Source organism: Phoenix dactylifera, chromosome 11 (genome assembly GCF_009389715.1).
Source record: "Phoenix dactylifera cultivar Barhee BC4 chromosome 11, palm_55x_up_171113_PBpolish2nd_filt_p, whole genome shotgun sequence".
Lineage (NCBI taxonomy): Eukaryota > Viridiplantae > Streptophyta > Magnoliopsida > Arecales > Arecaceae > Phoenix > Phoenix dactylifera.
Genome location: NC_052402.1, coordinates 6,290,100 through 6,311,950, shown reverse-complemented (window position 1 = coordinate 6,311,950; position 21,851 = coordinate 6,290,100).

The window sequence follows — 21,851 nt, the reverse complement described above, 5'->3', positions numbered from 1 at the left end:
AAACTCCAACCAAACAAGAGGCATCTCATTACTTTTTCATTGACCACATTTTTTCCCTTCTTTTCCCGCGAACCAAACGAGCCCTAAGAGCAAAGATTTCATCTTATCATGCTTATGTCTTTTAGAACTATTTTGTCATGGTTGTCTAACTCTCAATATAAAAATAATCCAAATGAAACTGACTTTGCAAGGTCCTTAGTGTCTATTTTCTGAGAGCACCTTAGCACTCGGTTGAATCAAGATGGATCGGATTGGGTCAAAATTTGGGTTGAGATGGATCGGATTAGGTCAAAATGTGATTGATGATTAAGTATGATAGGGTACAATCAGGTTACGCAGAGCAAGCTACATGCTTTATGGGTAATGTAGAGGCTCCTCCCCAATGCTCTCAGTTCAAATATCCCTTTGATGGATTTCTTTCAACTGCCCTTGCTCATCCCTCACCATGAATGCACAAAATGAAGTGGCCTGAAAAATGAATAATGAAATACATTGAACTCTCTATTATCTTCCTTTTTTGCAGATATTTGTTTCATAAATTTATCATGAAATCTCTAATGTATTGTGAGGAAAGGGTGAAGAATCATAATTTTTTCCAATGGCTATTCTAATTAGAAGTATCATAAATTTGTCATTGGCCTTTTTCACCAAACTGTTCCATGGTGATTGAGTTGTTCAGCATTTGTTACAACCATAAGACTTTTAAGAATTGTTCATAAATTGTTTGTGAAATAATTATAAGTAATTGTGTATGATGATTGTCACGCCCCGGATCCGGATCCGTGACACGGCCGTGCTATTGCCGGCTATCGCCCACAGTAGCACGCAGCCTCATACAGGGGTAACAGGTAGCCAAAAAGGATTCATCCTTATATATATATTAAAAGTTTGCAGTACAACCTTCAAGTTTGAAACCAAAAATACAGAACTTCTATGCTATTCAAATGTACAAAAGTATATAAGCTTCTCCAAAAATACGAAGCTCTGTAACAAAATAAAAACATATCTGATCGCGATCACTGGTGAGGATCTGAAAGAAAACAAAACATAAACAGATGTGAGCTACACGGCTCAGTAAGTAATCCTGCATAATCCTACCGGATCAACCAGTAGACTAAACATGTAAATCAGGGTTTTGAGAAGCTGACATGCATGTTTATCTAATAATCATCCTGGCATAATAAGTATGCAGTTTAAACAAAGCAGTAGTGCAAATCACAAAATTTTCATATTATATGCATATGAAACCGTGCCCCCCGGCATGCCGTGGTCCTTTTACTCTCGGATGCTACTGCGAAGTCAGACTCGGCCACTGGCGAGGCAAGCTCAGTTACTATTCAGCCACTGGCGGGGCAAGCTCAGTTACTATTCAGCCACTGGCGGGGCAGGCCCAATTCCAATTCAGCCACTGGCGGAGCAGGCTCAGTTACTATTCAGCCACTGGCGGGGCAGCTCAGTTACTATTCAGCCACTGGCGGGGCAGCTCAGTTACTATTCAGCCACTGGCGGCTCAGTCATTCTCAGTAGCATCTTTGAGCCCATTATAGTGCCTCTGGGCTAGCTAAGACTTTATAAACTTACATGCATGATTATAATATCAGTATCATCATGTTGCATACATAGCCATAGCTTCTGGGATCATTAAAGTTACTTATGCATTGTAACATATCATGTATGAAACATATATACTTAAAATAAATGCTTAGGAAACATTAATAACATAACATGATCCATAACAGGATTAGGACAGGTTACTTACAGTGATTCGTTTTCTCCCAAGTTTCTTACGTCCTGGTGACGGATCCTGAGTCACCTAAAATCACATTATAATGAGCATATTATTTCCTTTTACTTGTTTGGATTCTACCCGAAATTTAGCCCAAGTCTAATGTGTTCATATTGGAGCCTTGATTGGGTCCATATGGTTTAATTGGCCTTCTAATTGGTCATTAGGCTTAATCCCAAGTTTAATTTGGGTTTAATTTTGGTTAAATTTATAGTCTGGCTTGTCCAGACTTAGCCCAATTTGATTGGGCTCGGGTTTAGTCAAATTTGGCTAAACCCTTTCCCCTTTTTTTTTTCTTTTCTCTTTTTCTTTTTCTTTTCTTTTTCTTTTTCTTTTTCTTTTTCTTTGGGCTTAACGGGTTGCGGGTTCGGATTCGGATCCGACCCGCGAACCCGTTATCAGGGTTTTTCTCCCCCCTTCCAGAGGCTTCCGCCTCTTCATCTCCCGCTCTCCTCTCTCTCCTCTCTTTTCTCCTTCGTCTCCACCGAAGCCCATGCCTCCCGGCCCTCTCCTCCGGCTAGATCTGTGGCCTTCCCCCCCTCTCGGTCACTCCCTCTCTTTTTCTCTCTCTCTCTCTCTCTCTTTCTTTCTTCCCTTCTCCCGATCCCTCTTTTCCTTCCCCCTTTCTTCTCCTGCGAAGGGAGGAAGGTGCTCTCCGGAGGGGCCGAGCCACGGCCGGCGGTACCTGCGGCCGATGCCCGAGGCCGAGCCCACGGCGTCCCCGGCTGAGCCCGTGGTCGGAGCCGACGGCTCCCTCGTTCCCACTATGGTGGGGAAAGAAACCCACCACCGCGACCATGGCTGCGGTCGAACTCGCCGCGACCAAGGAAGGTGGCGGTCGAGCTCACCGTGCCCGAGGGAGGGGAGGAAGGGCCTCCGGCCGTCGATGCTGCGACCACGACTGCGGCCAAGGTCACCGCGCCGGATCCAGGGTCGAAACACCGGTAGGCTCCCCTCTTCTTTTTCTTCTTTTCTTTCTTTTTTCTTTTTCTTTTCTTTGGTCCTTCCCTCCGGCACCACCACCTCTTGCCGGAGAGGAGGCGGTGGTCCGTCCGGGGCTGGCGGCCTTGTGGCCACGCCGGTTGCCGGCTCGGCCTGACCGGCGGCCCGGGGCTGCCCCCCGAGCCCTAGGGTAGCCGCAGCCGAGGCTGCGGTGCCCTGCAGGCGGCTCGGCCCGAGTGGTCATCGGGCCTGGTCTTGGGCCGCGGCCATTCTCAGGCCGGTCCGAGGTCTATGGGTCCGGCCCGTGACCCTTTTCCCTTCTGCCGGTCTCCTCCTCTCTGTTTCATGCTTGAAACAGAGGGGAGAATCCTCCACAGAGGGTTTCTCCATGCTTTAACATTTTATTAACAGGGGGTCCATACCTGGTTTTAGCCGGGTGTAGTCGGGCAGTGCTTCCTCCCTGGTAGTCCCCCCTTTCTTAGAGCTTCAGGGCTCCTTGGCCTTAGGCTCCAGGGCTTCGGCTCTCTCTCTCGTTCAAAGTTTAGGGAGTCTGTGATTTGGGGTTGCCGGCAGAGGCTTAAATATTTGTTTAGAGGATGAAACCCCCCTCTGAGAGGTCCCATCCTCTCCTTTCCTCCATACTTCGGGACTGGCCGCCGCCCCCCTTGTCTCCGGCGCGCCGGCATCGGCTGCCAGCAGGGGGTGCGGTAACCCCTCCCTGTCGGTCTTATCCCTTCGTTTTTTTTTTTTAATTCCTGATAATAATTATGCTGGCTACAGTGAAATTTGGGCCCAACCCTTAACTGGGCCTATTTCTTATTGGGCCTAGTAGGTTGTGGGCCCGGACATTACATCCTTTCCCCCTTAAATAAATTTCGTCCTCGAAATTAAACATACCTCGGTTCTCGAAGAGCTGAGGGTAGCGTTGTCGCATCTCTTCCTCCAATTCCCAGGTAGCTTCCCTTTCAGTGTGGTTGGTCCACTGGACTTTAACATAGGGAATGGTGCGCCTTCGGAGAATTTGCTCTTTTCTGTCTATGATGCGCAGGGGAGCCTCCTCATAGGTTAAATCTTTATTTAATTGCAGAGGCTCATGTGGTACCACATGGCTGGGATCCGGAACGTACCTCCGTAACAAAGAGACGTGAAAGACGTTGTGTACGCCTGATAGCTCTGAAGGTAGGGCCAATTTGTAGGCAACTTTGCCTATTCTAGCAAGAACCTCAAATGGGCCAATGTAGCGAGGACTTAATTTGCCGTGTCTTCCGAATCGGGTAATACCCTTTGAAGGTGAAATTTTTAGGAAGACAAAGTTCCCCTCCAAAAATTCCAAGGCCCTTCTTCCTCTGTCAGCCCATCTTTTCTGTCTATCCTGGGCAGCCTAAAGCCTTTGCTTAATTAGTAGTACCTTGTCTCTGGTGTGCTGGGCCAGTTCGGGGCCTAGCATTTTCCGCTCCCCGACATCATCCCAGTGTAAGGGGGATCGGCATCTTCTCCCATAGAGAGCTTCGTATGGGGCCATCTGGATACTGGAATGGTAGCTATTGTTATAAGCAAATTCCACCAGTGGTATGTGACTATCCCAGTTTCCACCTAGGTCCACAGTGCAAGCCCTCAGCATGTCTTCCAGAGTTTGGATTGTCCGCTCTGACTGGCCGTCAGTCTGGGGGTGGTATGCTGTACTGAGCCTCAGTCCGGTACCCATGGCCTTCTGAAAGCTTTTCCAGAATCTGGACACGAATCGGGGGTCACGATCAGAAATGATACTCACTGGTACTCCGTGCAGGCGTACAATCTCATCGATGTATAATTGGGCCAGCTTGTCTAAAGGAGTACCAATTCTGAATGGCAGAAAATGAGCTGATTTTGTAAGGCGATCAACAATCACCCACACTGCATCATTCTTTCTCACCGTTTTGGGGAGTCCTGTAACAAAATCCATCGTGATGTGCTCCCACTTCCATTCAGGAATTTCTATTGGTTCCAGCAACCCTGCTGGCCTCTGGTGCTCTGCTTTTACTAGCTGACAGGTCAAGCATCGGGCCACAAACTCAGCTATTTCTCTCTTCATCCCTTTCCACCAGTAATGTTCCCGAAGGTCCCGGTACATTTTAGTACTGCCTGGATGAATAGAGAAACGGGATTGGTGGGCTTCTTCCATGATTTCCCTTTTTAGGTCAACATTTGCCGGTACACACAGTCGGTGGCCAAACCTTAGAGTGCCATCTGGGTGCATTTGGAGTTCGGGTCGCAACCCTTTCTCCACTTCATCCTTGAGCTGGCAAATGTGCTCATCAGACTGCTGGGCAACCTTTATTCTATCGATCAAGGTTGGTTGTATACTCAAGGCGGCCAGCAAAATTTTTGTAGTTTGGGTAACCACCTCAACCTGCATTTTATCGAGATCCTTCTGAATCTATGGTTGAGTGGTGAGTAAAGCGGCGGAGCTTATAACTGACTTTCTGCTTAGGGCATCCGCCACCACGTTGGCCTTTCCTGGGTGGTATTTAATACTCAGGTCATAATCCTTCAAGAGTTCCAACCACCTTCTTTGCCTCATATTCAATTCCTTCTGGGTGAATATATACTTCAGGCTCTTGTGGTCGGTGTACACATCACAGTGTTCGCCATACAAATAATGTCTCCAAAGTTTCAAGGCGAACACTACTGCGGCCAACTCTAGGTCATGTGTCGGGTAGTTCTGTTCATAGGGTTTCAGCTGTCTCGAGGCATAGGCTACCACCTTGCCATCTTGCATCAGCACACAGCCTAGCCCGTTCTTGGAAGCATCACTGTAGATGGTAAATTCTCCAGTTAAGGACGGTAATGTCAAAATTGGGGTAGAAACTAACCTTTGTTTAAGCTCCTGGAAGCTCCTCTCACACTTGCCGTCCCAGATAAACTTGGCCCGTTTCTTAGTCAACTGGGTCAAGGGGGTAGCTATTTTGGAGAACCCTTCCGCAAATCGCCGGTAATACCCGGCTAATCCCAAAAAGCTTCTTATTTTCTTGGCGTTGGTGGGACGAGGCCAATCCACCACCGCTTCTATCTTCTTGGGGTCCACTTACACTCCTTCCTTGGAGATTATATGGCCGAGGAACGCCACACTGTCCAGCCAGAACTCACATTTGTTCAGCTTGGCGTACAGCCTCTTCTCTCGAAGGATTTGTAGCACCACCCTCAAATGGTCTTCATGTTCCTTCCGGCTCTTTGAGTATATCAAAATGTCATCTATAAAAACTATCACGAACTGATCCAAATATTGTTTAAAGACTCTGTTCATCAAGTCCATAAATGCAGCCGGGGCATTGGTCAGTCCAAAAAGCATAACCAGAAATTCATAATGCCCATACCTGGTTCGAAATGCAGTTTTTGGCACATCCTCAGATTTGATCTTCAGCTGATAGTAGCCTGACCTCAAATCTATCTTGGAGAAGACTTGGGCGCCTTGCAGCTGATCAAACAGGTCATCGATCCGAGGTAGGGGATATTTGTTCTTTATGGTTATCTTGTTCAATTCCCGGTAATCGATGCATAGCCGCATACTCCCGTCTTTCTTTTTCACAAATAGGACAGGAGCTCCCCATGGCGACGCACTGGGCTGGATGAACTTTTTATCCAGGAGTTCTTGTAGTTGTACCTTCAATTCCCTTAACTCAGCAGGGGCCATCCGGTAAGGAGCCTTGGAGACTGGCCCCTCTCCTGGTGCGAGGTCGATTGTGAATTCGATCTCTCGGTCTGGGGGTAATCCTGGTAATTCCTCCGGGAAGACATCCGGATATTCTCTGACTACTAGAATATCTTCCAGTTTGGTCTCTTTCTGGGTATCCATTACACAGGCCAGATAGGCCATACACCCTTTTCTCACAGCCTTTCCAGCTTTCAAGGCAGAAATAAAGTGTAGTGTAGGAGCATCTTGAAGGGGTATATCGCCCTGAAAGAAAAATTCTTGCTCCCCAGGTATCCGAAATACCACCCTCTTGTGGTAACAATCAATGTGGGCGTGATACTGTGACATCCAGTCCATGCCCAAGATAATATCAAAGTCTTGCATGTCAAGCTGTAAAAGATTTGTCTCTAATTCTTTTTTCCCTATCTGAATTATGCAATCTTTATATTTAGTGTCAACAATTGCGGTTTTCTGAAGGGGTGTAGCAACATGCCATGGTTCCACTAATTTCTCAGATGTGCTATGTAATTGTCTGGAAAAGCTAACCGACACGAAAGAATGCGTAGAACCAGAATCAAATAGAATGAGGGCAGGAACCAAGTTGACCAGAAGTGTACCTGTCACCACTTGATCGCTAGCACTGGCATCCTGTCGAGTCAGTGCGAAAACCCGAGGGTTACCCCTCGATCTCTGGTCCTCTGGTGCAGTATGTCTGGGCTCGTCCTTCTTTCGGCTAGGGCAGTTGCGGGCGATGTGTCCTGTCTGCCCGCAAGAATAACAAGCTCCGGTCTTCTTCATGCAGGTACCCCTGTGGTTTCCGCCACAGGTGGGGCAGCCTCTGCTCTGTCTCTTCTTGGGCACAGACCCCTTGCTGCCTCCAGCCCCACTACTCGGTGCTCCTGATGACCGGGTCCTCTTCAGGTCCTCCCTCTCTCTCCCGGACCGTATCAGGTCAGCCTCAACCTTCAAGGCTCGGTCCAGTACATCTTTGTAGCTTGACAATAAATGGGAGGATATTCGGGACCGAATCCCGTACCTCAATCCCTGCTCAAACCGGTTCACCTTACTTCTCTCATCCTCCATGAACTGGGGGCAAAATCGTCCCAGTTCGTTAAATTTATTGGCGTACTCCAGAACGGACATCTGGTCAGTCTGGGTTAGTGTCAAAAACTCATTCTGCTTCGCCAGGTGCACTGAGTCCGGAAAGTATTGATTGTAAAACATCCTCTTAAAGTCCCTCCAGGTGAGTCTGTCAACGGCATAAGCCGTCTCCATGGCCGTCCACCAGTATTCGGCGTTTCCTGTCAGCACAGAGGTCGCCAGCCGGACTGTCACCTCATCAGGAAAGTGGAGGGCTCGGAACATCTTTTCTATCTCCCGGATCCATGTTTCTGCCGCCATAGGGTCAGACCCACCCTCAAAGGTCGGGGGGTTCAGTCGGCGAAACCTCTCATAGCAGGAGTCTGCTGATGGCATAGCGGCCAGCTGCATCATCTGCTGCTGTTGCAGCACTTGTGCCATGAGCTGATACACTCCGGCTAGGCCGGCTTGACCCGCTGCAGACCGTGGAGTATCCGGGGAAACTGACCGCTCACTGGGCTCCGGGGAGGGTGGTCTCCGGTCGTCGTCCATATCTTCCTAATGATCGCCTAGCAGTCAAAAAATTTTTTTACAGTGAGATTATGATAAACTAGCAGATTATATCATTTTCTATGACGGTGACATTCTTAACTACCCCTTTCCTTAGGCATTTTATGGTTATTCTATTGTTTAACCTAAGGCTCTGATACCACTAGATGTTACGCCCCGGATCCGGATCCGTGACACGGCCGTGCTATTGCCGGCTATCGCCCACAGTAGCACGCAGCCTCATACAGGGGTAACAGGTAGCCAAAAAGGATTCATCCTTATATATATATTAAAAGTTTGCAGTACAACCTTTAAGTTTGAAACCAAAAATACATAACTTCTATGCTATTCAAATGTACAGAAGTATATAAGCTTCTCCAAAAATACGAAGCTCTGTAACAAAATAAAAACATATCTGATCGCGATCACTGGTGAGGATCCGAAAGAAAACGAAACATAAACAGATGTGAGCTACACGGCTCAGTAAGTAATCCTGCATAATCCTACCGGATCAACCAGTAGACTAAACATGTAAATCAGGGTTTTGAGAAGCTGACATGCATGTTTATCTAATAATCATCCTGGCATAATAAGTATGCAGTTTAAACAAAGCAGTAGTGCAAATCACAAAATTTTCATATTATATGCATATGAAACCGTGCCCCCCCGGCATGCCGTGGTCCTTTTACTCTCGGATGCTACTGCGAAGTCAGACTCGGCCACTGGCGGGGCCAGCTCAGTTACTATTCAGCCACTGGCGGGGCAAGCTCAGTTACTATTCAGCCACTGGCGGGGCAGGCCCAATTCCAATTCAGCCACTGGCGGAGCAGGCTCAGTTACTATTCAGCCACTGGCGGGGCAGCTCAGTTACTATTCAGCCACTGGCGGGGCAGCTCAGTTACTATTCAGCCACTGGCGGCTCAGTCATTCTCAGTAGCATCTTTGAGCCCATTATAGTGCCTCTGGGCTAGCTAAGACTTTATAAACTTACATGCATGATTATAATATCAGTATCATCATGTTGCATACATAGCCATAGCTTCTGGGATCATTAAAGTTACTTATGCATTGTAACATATCATGTATGAAACATATATACTTAAAATAAATGCTTAGGAAACATTAATAACATAACATGATCCATAACAGGATTAGGACAGGTTACTTACAGTGATTCGTTTTCTCCCAAGTTTCTTACGTCCTGGTGACGGATCCTGAGTCACCTAAAATCACATTATAATGAGCATATTATTTCCTTTTACTTGTTTGGATTCTACCCGAAATTTAGCCCAAGTCTAATGTGTTCATATTGGAGCCTTGATTGGGTCCATATGGTTTAATTGGCCTTCTAATTGGTCATTAGGCTTAATCCCAAGTTTAATTTAGGTTTAATTTTGGTTAAATTTATAGTCTGGCTTGTCCAGACTTAGCCCAATTTGATTGGGCTCGGGTTTAGTCAAATTTGGCTAAACCCTTTCCCCTTTTTTTTTTTTCTTTTCTCTTTTTCTTTTTCTTTTTCTTTTTCTTTTTCTTTGGGCTTAACGGGTTGCGGGTTCGGATTCGGATCCGACCCGCGAACCCGTTATCAGGGTTTTTCTCCCCCCTTCCAGAGGCTTCCGCCTCTTCATCTCCCGCTCTCCTCTCTCTCCTCTCTTTTCTCCTTCGTCTCCACCGAAGCCCATGCCTCCCGGCCCTCTCCTCCGGCTAGATCTGTGGCCTTCCCCCCCTCTCGGTCACTCCCTCTCTTTTCCTCTCTCTCTCTCTCTCTTTCTTTCTTCCCTTCTCCCGATCCCTCTTTTCCTTCCCCCTTTCTTCTCCTGCGAAGGGAGGAAGGTGCTCTCCGGAGGGGCCGAGCCACGGCCGGCGGTACCTGCGGCCGATGCCCGAGGCCGAGCCCACGGCGTCCCCGGCTGAGCCCGTGGTCGGAGCCGACGGCTCCCTCGTTCCCACTATGGTGGGGAAAGAAACCCACCACCGCGACCATGGCTGCGGTCGAACTCGCCGCGACCAAGGAAGGTGGCGGTCGAGCTCATCGTGCCCGAGGGAGGGGAGGAAGGGCCTCCGGCCGTCGATGCTGCGACCACGACTGCGGCCAAGGTCACCGCGCCGGATCCAGGGTCGAAACACCGGTAGGCTCCCCTCTTCTTTTTCTTCTTTTCTTTCTTTTTTCTTTTTCTTTTCTTTGGTCCTTCCCTCCGGCACCACCACCTCTTGCCGGAGAGGAGGCGGTGGTCCGTCCGGGGCTGGCGGCCTTGTGGCCACGCCGGTTGCCGGCTCGGCCTGACCGGCGGCCCGGGGCTGCCCCCCGAGCCCTAGGGTAGCCGCAGCCGAGGCTGCGGTGCCCTGCAGGCGGCTCGGCCCGAGTGGTCATCGGGCCTGGTCTTGGGCCGCGGCCATTCTCAGGCCGGTCCGAGGTCTATGGGTCCGGCCCGTGACCCTTTTCCCTTCTGCCGGTCTCCTCCTCTCTGTTTCATGCTTGAAACAGAGGGGAGAATCCTCCACAGAGGGTTTCTCCATGCTTTAATATTTTATTAACAGGGGGTCCATACCTGGTTTTAGCCGGGTGTAGTCGGGCAGTGCTTCCTCCCTGGTAGTCCCCCCTTTCTCAGAGCTTCAGGGCTCCTTGGCCTTAGGCTCCAGGGCTTCGGCTCTCTCTCTCGTTCAAAGTTTAGGGAGTCTGTGATTTGGGGTTGCCGGCAGAGGCTTAAATATTTGTTTAGAGGATGAAACCCCCCTCTGAGAGGTCCCATCCTCTCCTTTCCTCCATACTTCGGGACTGGCCGCCGCCCCCCCTTGTCTCCGGCGCGCCGGCATCGGCTGCCAGCAGGGGGTGCGGTAACCCCTCCCTGTCGGTCTTATCCCTTCGTTTTTTTTTTTTTTAATTCCTGATAATAATTATGCTGGCTACAGTGAAATTTGGGCCCAACCCTTAACTGGGCCTATTTCTTATTGGGCCTAGTAGGTTGTGGGCCCGGACATTACATCCTTTCCCCCTTAAATAAATTTCGTCCTCGAAATTAAACATACCTCGGTTCTCGAAGAGCTGAGGGTAGCGTTGTCGCATCTCTTCCTCCAATTCCCAGGTAGCTTCCCTTTCAGTGTGGTTGGTCCACTGGACTTTAACATAGGGAATGGTGCGCCTTCGGAGAATTTGCTCTTTTCTGTCTATGATGCGCAGGGGAGCCTCCTCATAGGTTAAATCTTTATTTAATTGCAGAGGCTCATGTGGTACCACATGGCTGGGATCCGGAACGTACCTCCGTAACAAAGAGACGTGAAAGACGTTGTGTACGCCTGATAGCTCTGAAGGTAGGGCCAATTTGTAGGCAACTTTGCCTATTCTAGCAAGAACCTCAAATGGGCCAATGTAGCGAGGACTTAATTTGCCGTGTCTTCCGAATCGGGTAATACCCTTTGAAGGTGAAATTTTTAGGAAGACAAAGTTCCCCTCCAAAAATTCCAAGGCCCTTCTTCCTCTGTCAGCCCATCTTTTCTGTCTATCCTGGGCAGCCTGAAGCCTTTGCTTAATTAGTAGTACCTTGTCTCTGGTGTGCTGGGCCAGTTCGGGGCCTAGCATTTTCCGCTCCCCGACATCATCCCAGTGTAAGGGGGATCGGCATCTTCTCCCATAGAGAGCTTCGTATGGGGCCATCTGGATACTGGAATGGTAGCTATTGTTATAAGCAAATTCCACCAGTGGTATGTGACTATCCCAGTTTCCACCTAGGTCCACAGTGCAAGCCCTCAGCATGTCTTCCAGAGTTTGGATTGTCCGCTCTGACTGGCCGTCAGTCTGGGGGTGGTATGCTGTACTGAGCCTCAGTCCGGTACCCATGGCCTTCTGAAAGCTTTTCCAGAATCTGGACACGAATCGGGGGTCACGATCAGAAATGATACTCACTGGTACTCCGTGCAGGCGTACAATCTCATCGATGTATAATTGGGCCAGCTTGTCTAAAGGAGTACCAATTCTGAATGGCAGAAAATGAGCTGATTTTGTAAGGCGATCAACAATCACCCACACTGCATCATTCTTTCTCACCGTTTTGGGGAGTCCTGTAACAAAATCCATCGTGATGTGCTCCCACTTCCATTCAGGAATTTCTATTGGTTCCAGCAACCCTGCTGGCCTCTGGTGCTCTGCTTTTACTAGCTGACAGGTCAAGCATCGGGCCACAAACTCAGCTATTTCTCTCTTCATCCCTTTCCACCAGTAATGTTCCCGAAGGTCCCGGTACATTTTAGTACTGCCTGGATGAATAGAGAAACGGGATTGGTGGGCTTCTTCCATGATTTCCCTTTTTAGGTCAACATTTGCCGGTACACACAGTCGGTGGCCAAACCTTAGAGTGCCATCTGGGTGCATTTGGAGTTCGGGTCGCAACCCTTTCTCCACTTCATCCTTGAGCTGGCAAATGTGCTCATCAGACTGCTGGGCAACCTTTATTCTATCGATCAAGGTTGGTTGTATACTCAAGGCGGCCAGCAAAATTTTTGTAGTTTGGGTAACCACCTCAACCTGCATTTTATCGAGATCCTTCTGAATCTATGGTTGAGTGGTGAGTAAAGCGGCGGAGCTTATAACTGACTTTCTGCTTAGGGCATCCGCCACCACGTTGGCCTTTTCTGGGTGGTATTTAATACTCAGGTCATAATCCTTCAAGAGTTCCAACCACCTTCTTTGCCTCATATTCAATTCCTTCTGGGTGAATATATACTTCAGGCTCTTGTGGTCGGTGTACACATCACAGTGTTCGCCATACAAATAATGTCTCCAAAGTTTCAAGGCGAACACTACTGCGGCCAACTCTAGGTCATGTGTCGGGTAGTTCTGTTCATAGGGTTTCAGCTGTCTCGAGGCATAGGCTACCACCTTGCCATCTTGCATCAGCACACAGCCTAGCCCGTTCTTGGAAGCATCACTGTAGATGGTAAATTCTCCAGTTAAGGACGGTAATGTCAAAATTGGGGTAGAAACTAACCTTTGTTTAAGCTCCTGGAAGCTCCTCTCACACTTGCCGTCCCAGATAAACTTGGCCCGTTTCTTAGTCAACTGGGTCAAGGGGGTAGCTATTTTGGAGAACCCTTCCGCAAATCGCCGGTAATACCCGGCTAATCCCAAAAAGCTTCTTATTTTCTTGGCGTTGGTGGGACGAGGCCAATCCACCACCGCTTCTATCTTCTTGGGGTCCACTTACACTCCTTCCTTGGAGATTATATGGCCGAGGAACGCCACACTGTCCAGCCAGAACTCACATTTGTTCAGCTTGGCGTACAGCCTCTTCTCTCGAAGGATTTGTAGCACCACTCTCAAATAGTCTTCATGTTCCTTCCGGCTCTTTGAGTATATCAAAATGTCATCTATAAAAACTATCACGAACTGATCCAAATATTGTTTAAAGACTCTGTTCATCAAGTCCATAAATGCAGCCGGGGCATTGGTCAGTCCAAAAGGCATAACCAGAAATTCATAATGCCCATACCTGGTTCGAAATGCAGTTTTTGGCACATCCTCAGATTTGATCTTCAGCTGATGGTAGCCTGACCTCAAATCTATCTTGGAGAAGACTTGGGCGCCTTGCAGCTGATCAAACAGGTCATCGATCCGAGGTAGGGGATATTTGTTCTTTATGGTTATCTTGTTCAATTCCCGGTAATCGATGCATAGCCGCATACTCCCGTCTTTCTTTTTCACAAATAGGACAGGAGCTCCCCATGGCGACGCACTGGGCTGGATGAACTTTTTATCCAGGAGTTCTTGTAGTTGTACCTTCAATTCCCTTAACTCAGCAGGGGCCATCCGGTAAGGAGCCTTGGAGACTGGCCCCTCTCCTGGTGCGAGGTCGATTGTGAATTCGATCTCTCGGTCTGGGGGTAATCCTGGTAATTCCTCCGGGAAGACATCCGGATATTCTCTGACTACTAGAATATCTTCCAGTTTGGTCTCTTTCTGGGTATCCATTACACAGGCCAGATAGGCCATACACCCTTTTCTCACAGCCTTTCCAGCTTTCAAGGCAGAAATAAAGTGTAGTGTAGGAGCATCTTGAAGGGGTATATCGCCCTGAAAGAAAAATTCTTGCTCCCCAGGTATCCGAAATACCACCCTCTTGTGGTAACAATCAATGTGGGCGTGATACTGTGACATCCAGTCCATGCCCAAGATAATATCAAAGTCTTGCATGTCAAGCTGTAAAAGATTTGTCTCTAATTCTTTTTCCCCTATCTGAATTATGCAATCTTTATATTTAGTGTCAACAATTGCGGTTTTCTGAAGGGGTGTAGCAACATGCCATGGTTCCACTAATTTCTCAGATGTGCTATGTAATTGTCTGGAAAAGCTAACCGACACGAAAGAATGCGTAGAACCAGAATCAAATAGAATGAGGGCAGGAACCAAGTTGACCAGAAGTGTACCTGTCACCACTTGATCGCTAGCACTGGCATCCTGTCGAGTCAGTGCGAAAACCCGAGGGTTACCCCTCGATCTCTGGTCCTCTGGTGCAGTATGTCTGGGCTCGTCCTTCTTTCGGCTAGGGCAGTTGCGGGCGATGTGTCCTGTCTGCCCGCAAGAATAACAAGCTCCGGTCTTCTTCATGCAGGTACCCCTGTGGTTTCCGCCACATGTGGGGCAGCCTCTGCTCTGTCTCTTCTTGGGCACAGACCCCTTGCTGCCTCCAGCCCCACTACTCGGTGCTCCTGATGACCGGGTCCTCTTCAGGTCCTCCCTCTCTCTCCCGGACCGTATCAGGTCAGCCTCAACCTTCAAGGCTCGGTCCAGTACATCTTTGTAGCTTGACAATAAATGGGAGGATATTCGGGACCGAATCCCGTACCTCAATCCCTGCTCAAACCGGTTCACCTTACTTCTCTCATCCTCCATGAACTGGGGGCAAAATCGTCCCAGTTCGTTAAATTTATTGGCGTACTCCAGAACGGACATCTGGTCAGTCTGGGTTAGTGTCAAAAACTCATTCTGCTTCGCCAGGTGCACTGAGTCCGGAAAGTATTGATTGTAAAACATCCTCTTAAAGTCCCTCCAGGTGAGTCTGTCAACGGCATAAGCCGTCTCCATGGCCGTCCACCAGTATTCGGCGTTTCCTGTCAGCACAGAGGTCGCCAGCCGGACTGTCACCTCATCAGGAAAGTGGAGGGCTCGGAACATCTTTTCTATCTCCCGGATCCATGTTTCTGCCGCCATAGGGTCAGACCCACCCTCAAAGGTCGGGGGGTTCAGTCGGCGAAACCTCTCATAGCAGGAGTCTGCTGATGGCATAGCGGCCAGCTGCATCATCTGCTGCTGTTGCAGCACTTGTGCCATGAGCTGATACACTCCGGCTAGGCCGGCTTGACCCGCTGCAGACCGTGGAGTATCCGGGGAAACTGACCGCTCACTGGGCTCCGGGGAGGGTGGTCTCCGGTCGTCGTCCATATCTTCCTAATGATCGCCTAGCAGTCAAAAAATTTTTTTACAGTGAGATTATGATAAACTAGCAGATTATATCATTTTCTATGACGGTGACATTCTTAACTACCCCTTTCCTTAGGCATTTTATGGTTATTCTATTGTTTAACCTAAGGCTCTGATACCACTAGATGTCACGCCCCGGATCCGGATCCGTGACACGGCCGTGCTATTGCCGGCTATCGCCCACAGTAGCACGCAGCCTCATACAGGGGTAACAGGTAGCCAAAAAGGATTCATCCTTATATATATATTAAAAGTTTGCAGTACAACCTTTAAGTTTGAAACCAAAAATACAGAACTTCTATGCTATTCAAATGTACAGAAGTATATAAGCTTCTCCAAAAATACGAAGCTCTGTAACAAAATAAAAACATATCTGATCGCGATCACTGGTGAGGATCTGAAAGAAAACGAAACATAAACAGATGTGAGCTACACGGCTCAGTAAGTAATCCTGCATAATCCTACCGGATCAACCAGTAGACTAAACATGTAAATCAGGGTTTTGAGAAGCTGACATGCATGTTTATCTAATAATCATCCTGGCATAATAAGTATGCAGTTTAAACAAAGCAGTAGTGCAAATCACAAAATTTTCATATTATATGCATATGAAACCGTGCCCCCCCGGCATGCCGTGGTCCTTTTACTCTCGGATGCTACTGCGAAGTCAGACTCGGCCACTGGCGGGGCCAGCTCAGTTACTATTCAGCCACTGGCGGGGCAAGCTCAGTTACTATTCAGCCACTGGCGGGGCAGGCCCAATTCCAATTCAGCCACTGGCGGGGCAGGCTCAGTTACTATTCAGCCACTGGCGGGGCAGCTCAGTTACTATTCAGCCACTGGCGGGGCAGCTCAGTTACTATTCAGCCACTGGCGGCTCAGTCATTCTCAGTAGCATCTTTGAGCCCATTATAGTGCCTCTGGGCTAGCTAAGACTTTATAAACTTACATGCATGATTATAATATCAGTATCATCATGTTGCATACATAGCCATAGCTTCTGGGATCATTAAAGTTACTTATGCATTGTAACATATCATGTATGAAACACATATACTTAAAATAAATGCTTAGGAAACATTAATAACATAACATGATCCATAACAGGATTAGGACAGGTTACTTACAGTGATTCGTTTTCTCCCAAGTTTCTTACGTCCTGGTGACGGATCCTAAGTCACCTAAAATCACATTATAATGAGCATATTATTTCCTTTTACTTGTTTGGATTCTACCCGAAATTTAGCCCAAGTCTAATGTGTTCATATTGGAGCCTTGATTGGGTCCTTATGGTTTAATTGGCCTTCTAATTGGTCATTAGGCTTAATCCCAAGTTTAATTTGGGTTTAATTTTGGTTAAATTTATAGTCTGGCTTGTCCAGACTTAGCCCAATTTGATTGGGCTCGGGTTTAGTCAAATTTGGCTAAACCCTTTCCCCTTTTTTTTTTCTTTTCTCTTTTTCTTTTTCTTTTTCTTTTTCTTTTTCTTTTTCTTTTTCTTTGGGCTTAACGGGTTGCGGGTTCGGATTCGGATCCGACCCGCGAACCCGTTATCAGGGTTTTTCTCCCCCCTTCCAGAGGCTTCCGCCTCTTCATCTCCCGCTCTCCTCTCTCTCCTCTCTTTCCTCTCTTTTCTCCTTCGTCTCCACCGAAGCCCATGCCTCCCGGCCCTCTCCTCCGGCTAGATCTGTGGCCTTCCCCCCCTCTCGGTCACTCCCTCTCTTTTCCTCTCTCTCTCTCTCTCTCTCTTTCTTTCTTCCCTTCTCCCGATCCCTCTTTTCCTTCCCCCTTTCTTCTCCTGCGAAGGGAGGAAGGTGCTCTCCGGAGGGGCCGAGCCACGGCCGGCGGTACCTGCGGCCGATGCCCGAGGCCGAGCCCACGGCGTCCCCGGCTGAGCCCGTGGTCGGAGCCGACGGCTCCCTCGTTCCCACTATGGTGGGGAAAGAAACCCACCACCGCGACCATGGCTGCAGTCGAACTCGCCGCGACCAAGGAAGGTGGCGGTCGAGCTCACCGTGCCCGAGGGAGGGGAGGAAGGGCCTCCGGCCGTCGATGCTGCGACCACGACTGCGGCCAAGGTCACCGCGCCGGATCCAGGGTCGAAACACCGGTAGGCTCCCCTCTTCTTTTTCTTCTTTTCTTTCTTTTTTCTTTTTCTTTTCTTTGGTCCTTCCCTCCGGCACCACCACCTCTTGCCGGAGAGGAGGCGGTGGTCCGTCCGGGGCTGGCGGCCTTGTGGCCACGCCGGTTGCCGGCTTGGCCTGACCGGCGGCCCGGGGCTGCCCCCCGAGCCCTAGGGTAGCCGCAGCCGAGGCTGCGGTGCCCTGCAGGCGGCTCGGCCCGAGTGGTCATCGGGCCTGGTCTTGGGCCGCGGCCATTCTCAGGCCGGTCCGAGGTCTATGGGTCCGGCCCGTGACCCTTTTCCCTTCTGCCGGTCTCCTCCTCTCTGTTTCATGCTTGAAACAGAGGGGAGAATCCTCCACAGAGGGTTTCTCCATGCTTTAACATTTTATTAACAGGGGGTCCATACCTGGTTTTAGCCGGGTGTAGTCGGGCAGTGCTTCCTCCCTGGTAGTCCCCCCTTTCTCAGAGCTTCAGGGCTCCTTGGCCTTAGGCTCCAGGGCTTCGGCTCTCTCTCTCGTTCAAAGTTTAGGAAGTCTGTGATTTGGGGTTGCCGGCAGAGGCTTAAATATTTGTTTAGAGGATGAAACCCCCCTCTGAGAGGTCCCATCCTCTCCTTTCCTCCATACTTCGGGACTGGCCGCCGCCCCCCCTTGTCTTCGGCGCGCCGGCATCGGCTGCCAGCAGGGGGTGCGGTAACCCCTCCCTGTCGGTCTTATCCCTTCGTTTTTTTTTTTTTTATTCCTGATAATAATTATGCTGGCTACAGTGAAATTTGGGCCCAACCCTTAACTGGGCCTATTTCTTATTGGGCCTAGTAGGTTGTGGGCCCGGACATTACAATGATAATCATCATTGATGCATCTTATGTCTTTGACTTTTTGGTGCTTCGTGAAAAGTATAGAAATATGGCTGAGAATAGCCACCTATTGATGTAAGAACGTTCATTTCATTTCCCTTGCAAAACTCTTCGTGTGGATCTGGGAGCAATTGGACTTGGGTTGGTACTTTGACCAATAGAGATTTTGTGAGCTAGATCAGAGTGGGTTGTCTGGATCAACTTAAGTTTTTTATGGGCAGTTAACACCTTGTTTAATATGACTGAAAGAAATGGATGGAAGATAAGAGAGAACGAGCAAAGGAATCGAGTTTCTTTAGACTGGTTAAGAAAATAAGAGAAGGAACCGAAAGGGGGAAAAAATATAGAGAGAGAGAGAGATGGAGAGAAGTGCACATTTCTTCTCTCCAAAAGTGGAGAGATTCTAATAGAAAATAAATGAGATACTTTGGCACCACTTTTATTTTTTAATTTTATTTTGAAAAAAAATCATAGAAAAATAGAGTAAAAAAATTATTGCTGTTTTTTATTTTTTAAAAAATAATTTTGTTATTTTAAAAAAAAATGTACATAAGAAATTCTTACTTTTATTGTTTTGAAAAATAAGGAACTCATGTCTTTTACTACTACCATCGACACTATCTCTATTGATATTGCTATTACTGTTACTACTATTATAATCATCTTCACTACCACTAATGCAATCGCCACTGCTTCTGTTGTTGTCTCTACCACTATAATCATTATTGTCGTCATCGTTTTCAATACCACTATCATCACAAACTGCTATCATCCCCATCAAAATTATTGCTACCGCCAACAACACCATAATAGTTGTAGCCGCTAACCCCCACCACCACTACCGCATTACCACTGTCATTATGACCTCTATCATACCACCACCATCATCAAAATCATCATTACCATATTGCATTGGTGCCCACACCAATGTTGTCGTTACCATCATCACTACCGCTACAACTTCTATTATCTTTGCCGCTATCACCATATCAACCACCATCATCATATTTATATTATTAAAAATAATTCATAATACCAATTATATTTTTTATTTAAGATAAATTTCAAAAAATATAATTTTTAAAATATGAAAATAAAAATGATGTCAAATAAATAGGTTAATATTTAAAATAATAGGATAAATAGGTCAATATTTTAAACACCCCCTTCAATTTTTTGCCATTATACTTATATTCCAAAAATTATATTTTTTCAAATAAATCTCAAAACTTACGAATTAGTTGCGATATGCCCCAATTGTCCATCTCTGTCAAGATCCATAAACACATGATTATCACATGAGATAACTTCAGACATGAAATGCTAATATTACCCTTGTTGACTGGATTAAAAGAAGTAATATATTTTGGCAAGAACGGAAGGAGATCATGTGGCGATCATGTGACTCCTTCAGTTTCTTTTTTTCTTTCTGAACAGAGGCTTCCCAATCCAATTGAATCCGATTAAGAGAGAGAAGAAGATAGAGCGAAGGGCAGAAAGAGCGGAGGGAGAAGAGAAGAACCTAAAAATCATTATAGCTTTAAGCATGAATTCTGTCCAAAGTCCGATGAAAGTTTCCGTATCTCTTTTCCATTTTTTGTAACTGTAGGCTGAGGGCTCCATTGAAGATCATGGACCACAACCAATCCTAGATAGCAGTTTTATGGGTGCTCCATGTACGAGGTAAGAAAATGATATAGTTTTTAACTGATTTTCGGAGCAAGAGCTCTTACAAATCTTTTGAATATGGTAATGCAAGTAAGAAGAGGATGTGGTTTTCTTTAATGGCAAAATCCTCCAACCTCACCATGCTCTAGATAGGTGATTTGCAAGTTGATGCAGAAAAATAGGAATCTAGAGAATGAGATCTTGGCTATAGATTAAGAAAAAAATGTTTGACATGGTGCCTAATTTCTTTCTGAATGGTCACAAGAGGTTTGTTAGTATTGAAATGGAGCAGTGCAAAGTGGGATGGGATGGTTAATATGAAGGGCCTTATCTCATAAGCAATTGTAGATGTAGTAGTCAGGAGAGAGGCTAAGTGTAACTTTTTAAAAATTTTAGGGTTGAAGTGTTACCTTTTTAAAGTGTAACTTAAATGGAAAGTATGCGAATCAAAAATTAACTTATCTGTGCATGTTTGCAATATCCAATGGCATTGTAGATTGATGTTACTTAAACTAGCAACACATTGACTAAGGAATCTTAGAAATACGACACCTAGATTATACAATGTTTGAGGGATAATCCCACCTCATGAACCTTTCACATTCTAGAGGATGGAGGCAATACTCTGTTGTAGAAACTATGGTTCTTGTATATTCTTAATAGTTAGAAGAGTACAATGAATATAGGGCTTTTCTACCTCCCAAAGCTATTTTTTTTTTACAGCATCATATATTCAAACCAACTAAACGACATACTTAGCAGTGTTCAAATAAAAATACACATAATCTTAGAATCCTCTTGCCTATTTAAGGGTTTTGGGGATAGCTTCTGACTTGAGCACGCTGACACATCGGTGGGGCATGACTTCCACCTCAGGCACGTAGATAAAAGGAGTGGAAGGAAGGTAGCAAGAAGGGCGACAGTTAGTGGGGAATGAGAGGGTCGGAGTTGAAATAGATAGGGAGGAAATGAGAGTAAATGGAGATGGAGGAGAACTTAATCGGGCTGAGAGAGTCTATATCATATGCCCGAACAAAGTGGAGGAGGAAAGGCGAGAGATAGCTCTAGTGCTTGGCTAGAATGGGGGAAGAAAAATGGTAGGTAGGAACTATGGATCAGTAAAGTTTTAGGTATTTTTTCTTCTAAATTGCATTTTAAAATGAGAAGCTAACTTAATAATTTTCTGCTCCGACATTAACCATGTTAAAACATCGGTTGGGGCACATTGCAATCAATTTGTAACTTTCGAAGTCTAATTGAAAAAATTAGAACTTTTGGGATATAAGTGCAAATTGCAAAACTTTAAGAATGTTTCTATAATTTGTCTAAAAAATAATGCAGTTAACTTTATCTCATAAGAAATAAAATTGTCTGCTAGTAGTTTCTCCTCTCTGTTTACTTTTCATTTGTATAATTTGTCTCACCAATCTTCGGAAGGTCAACCAAACAGCGAATAGCAAGTGAAGAAACAGTAAAAATATATATATATATATATATATATATACATATATATATATATATATATATATATATATATATATATATATATATATATATATATATATAAAGGGTAAAGCAGCCTAATAAACTTACAATTGTATTATTTATAAGTTGATTACAATTTTATCCAGGGAAGAGCCTCCACCTTAAGGCAGAGTTTATAAAATACTGTCGATTAGAGCCGTTTTTGGTATATGTTAGGTCC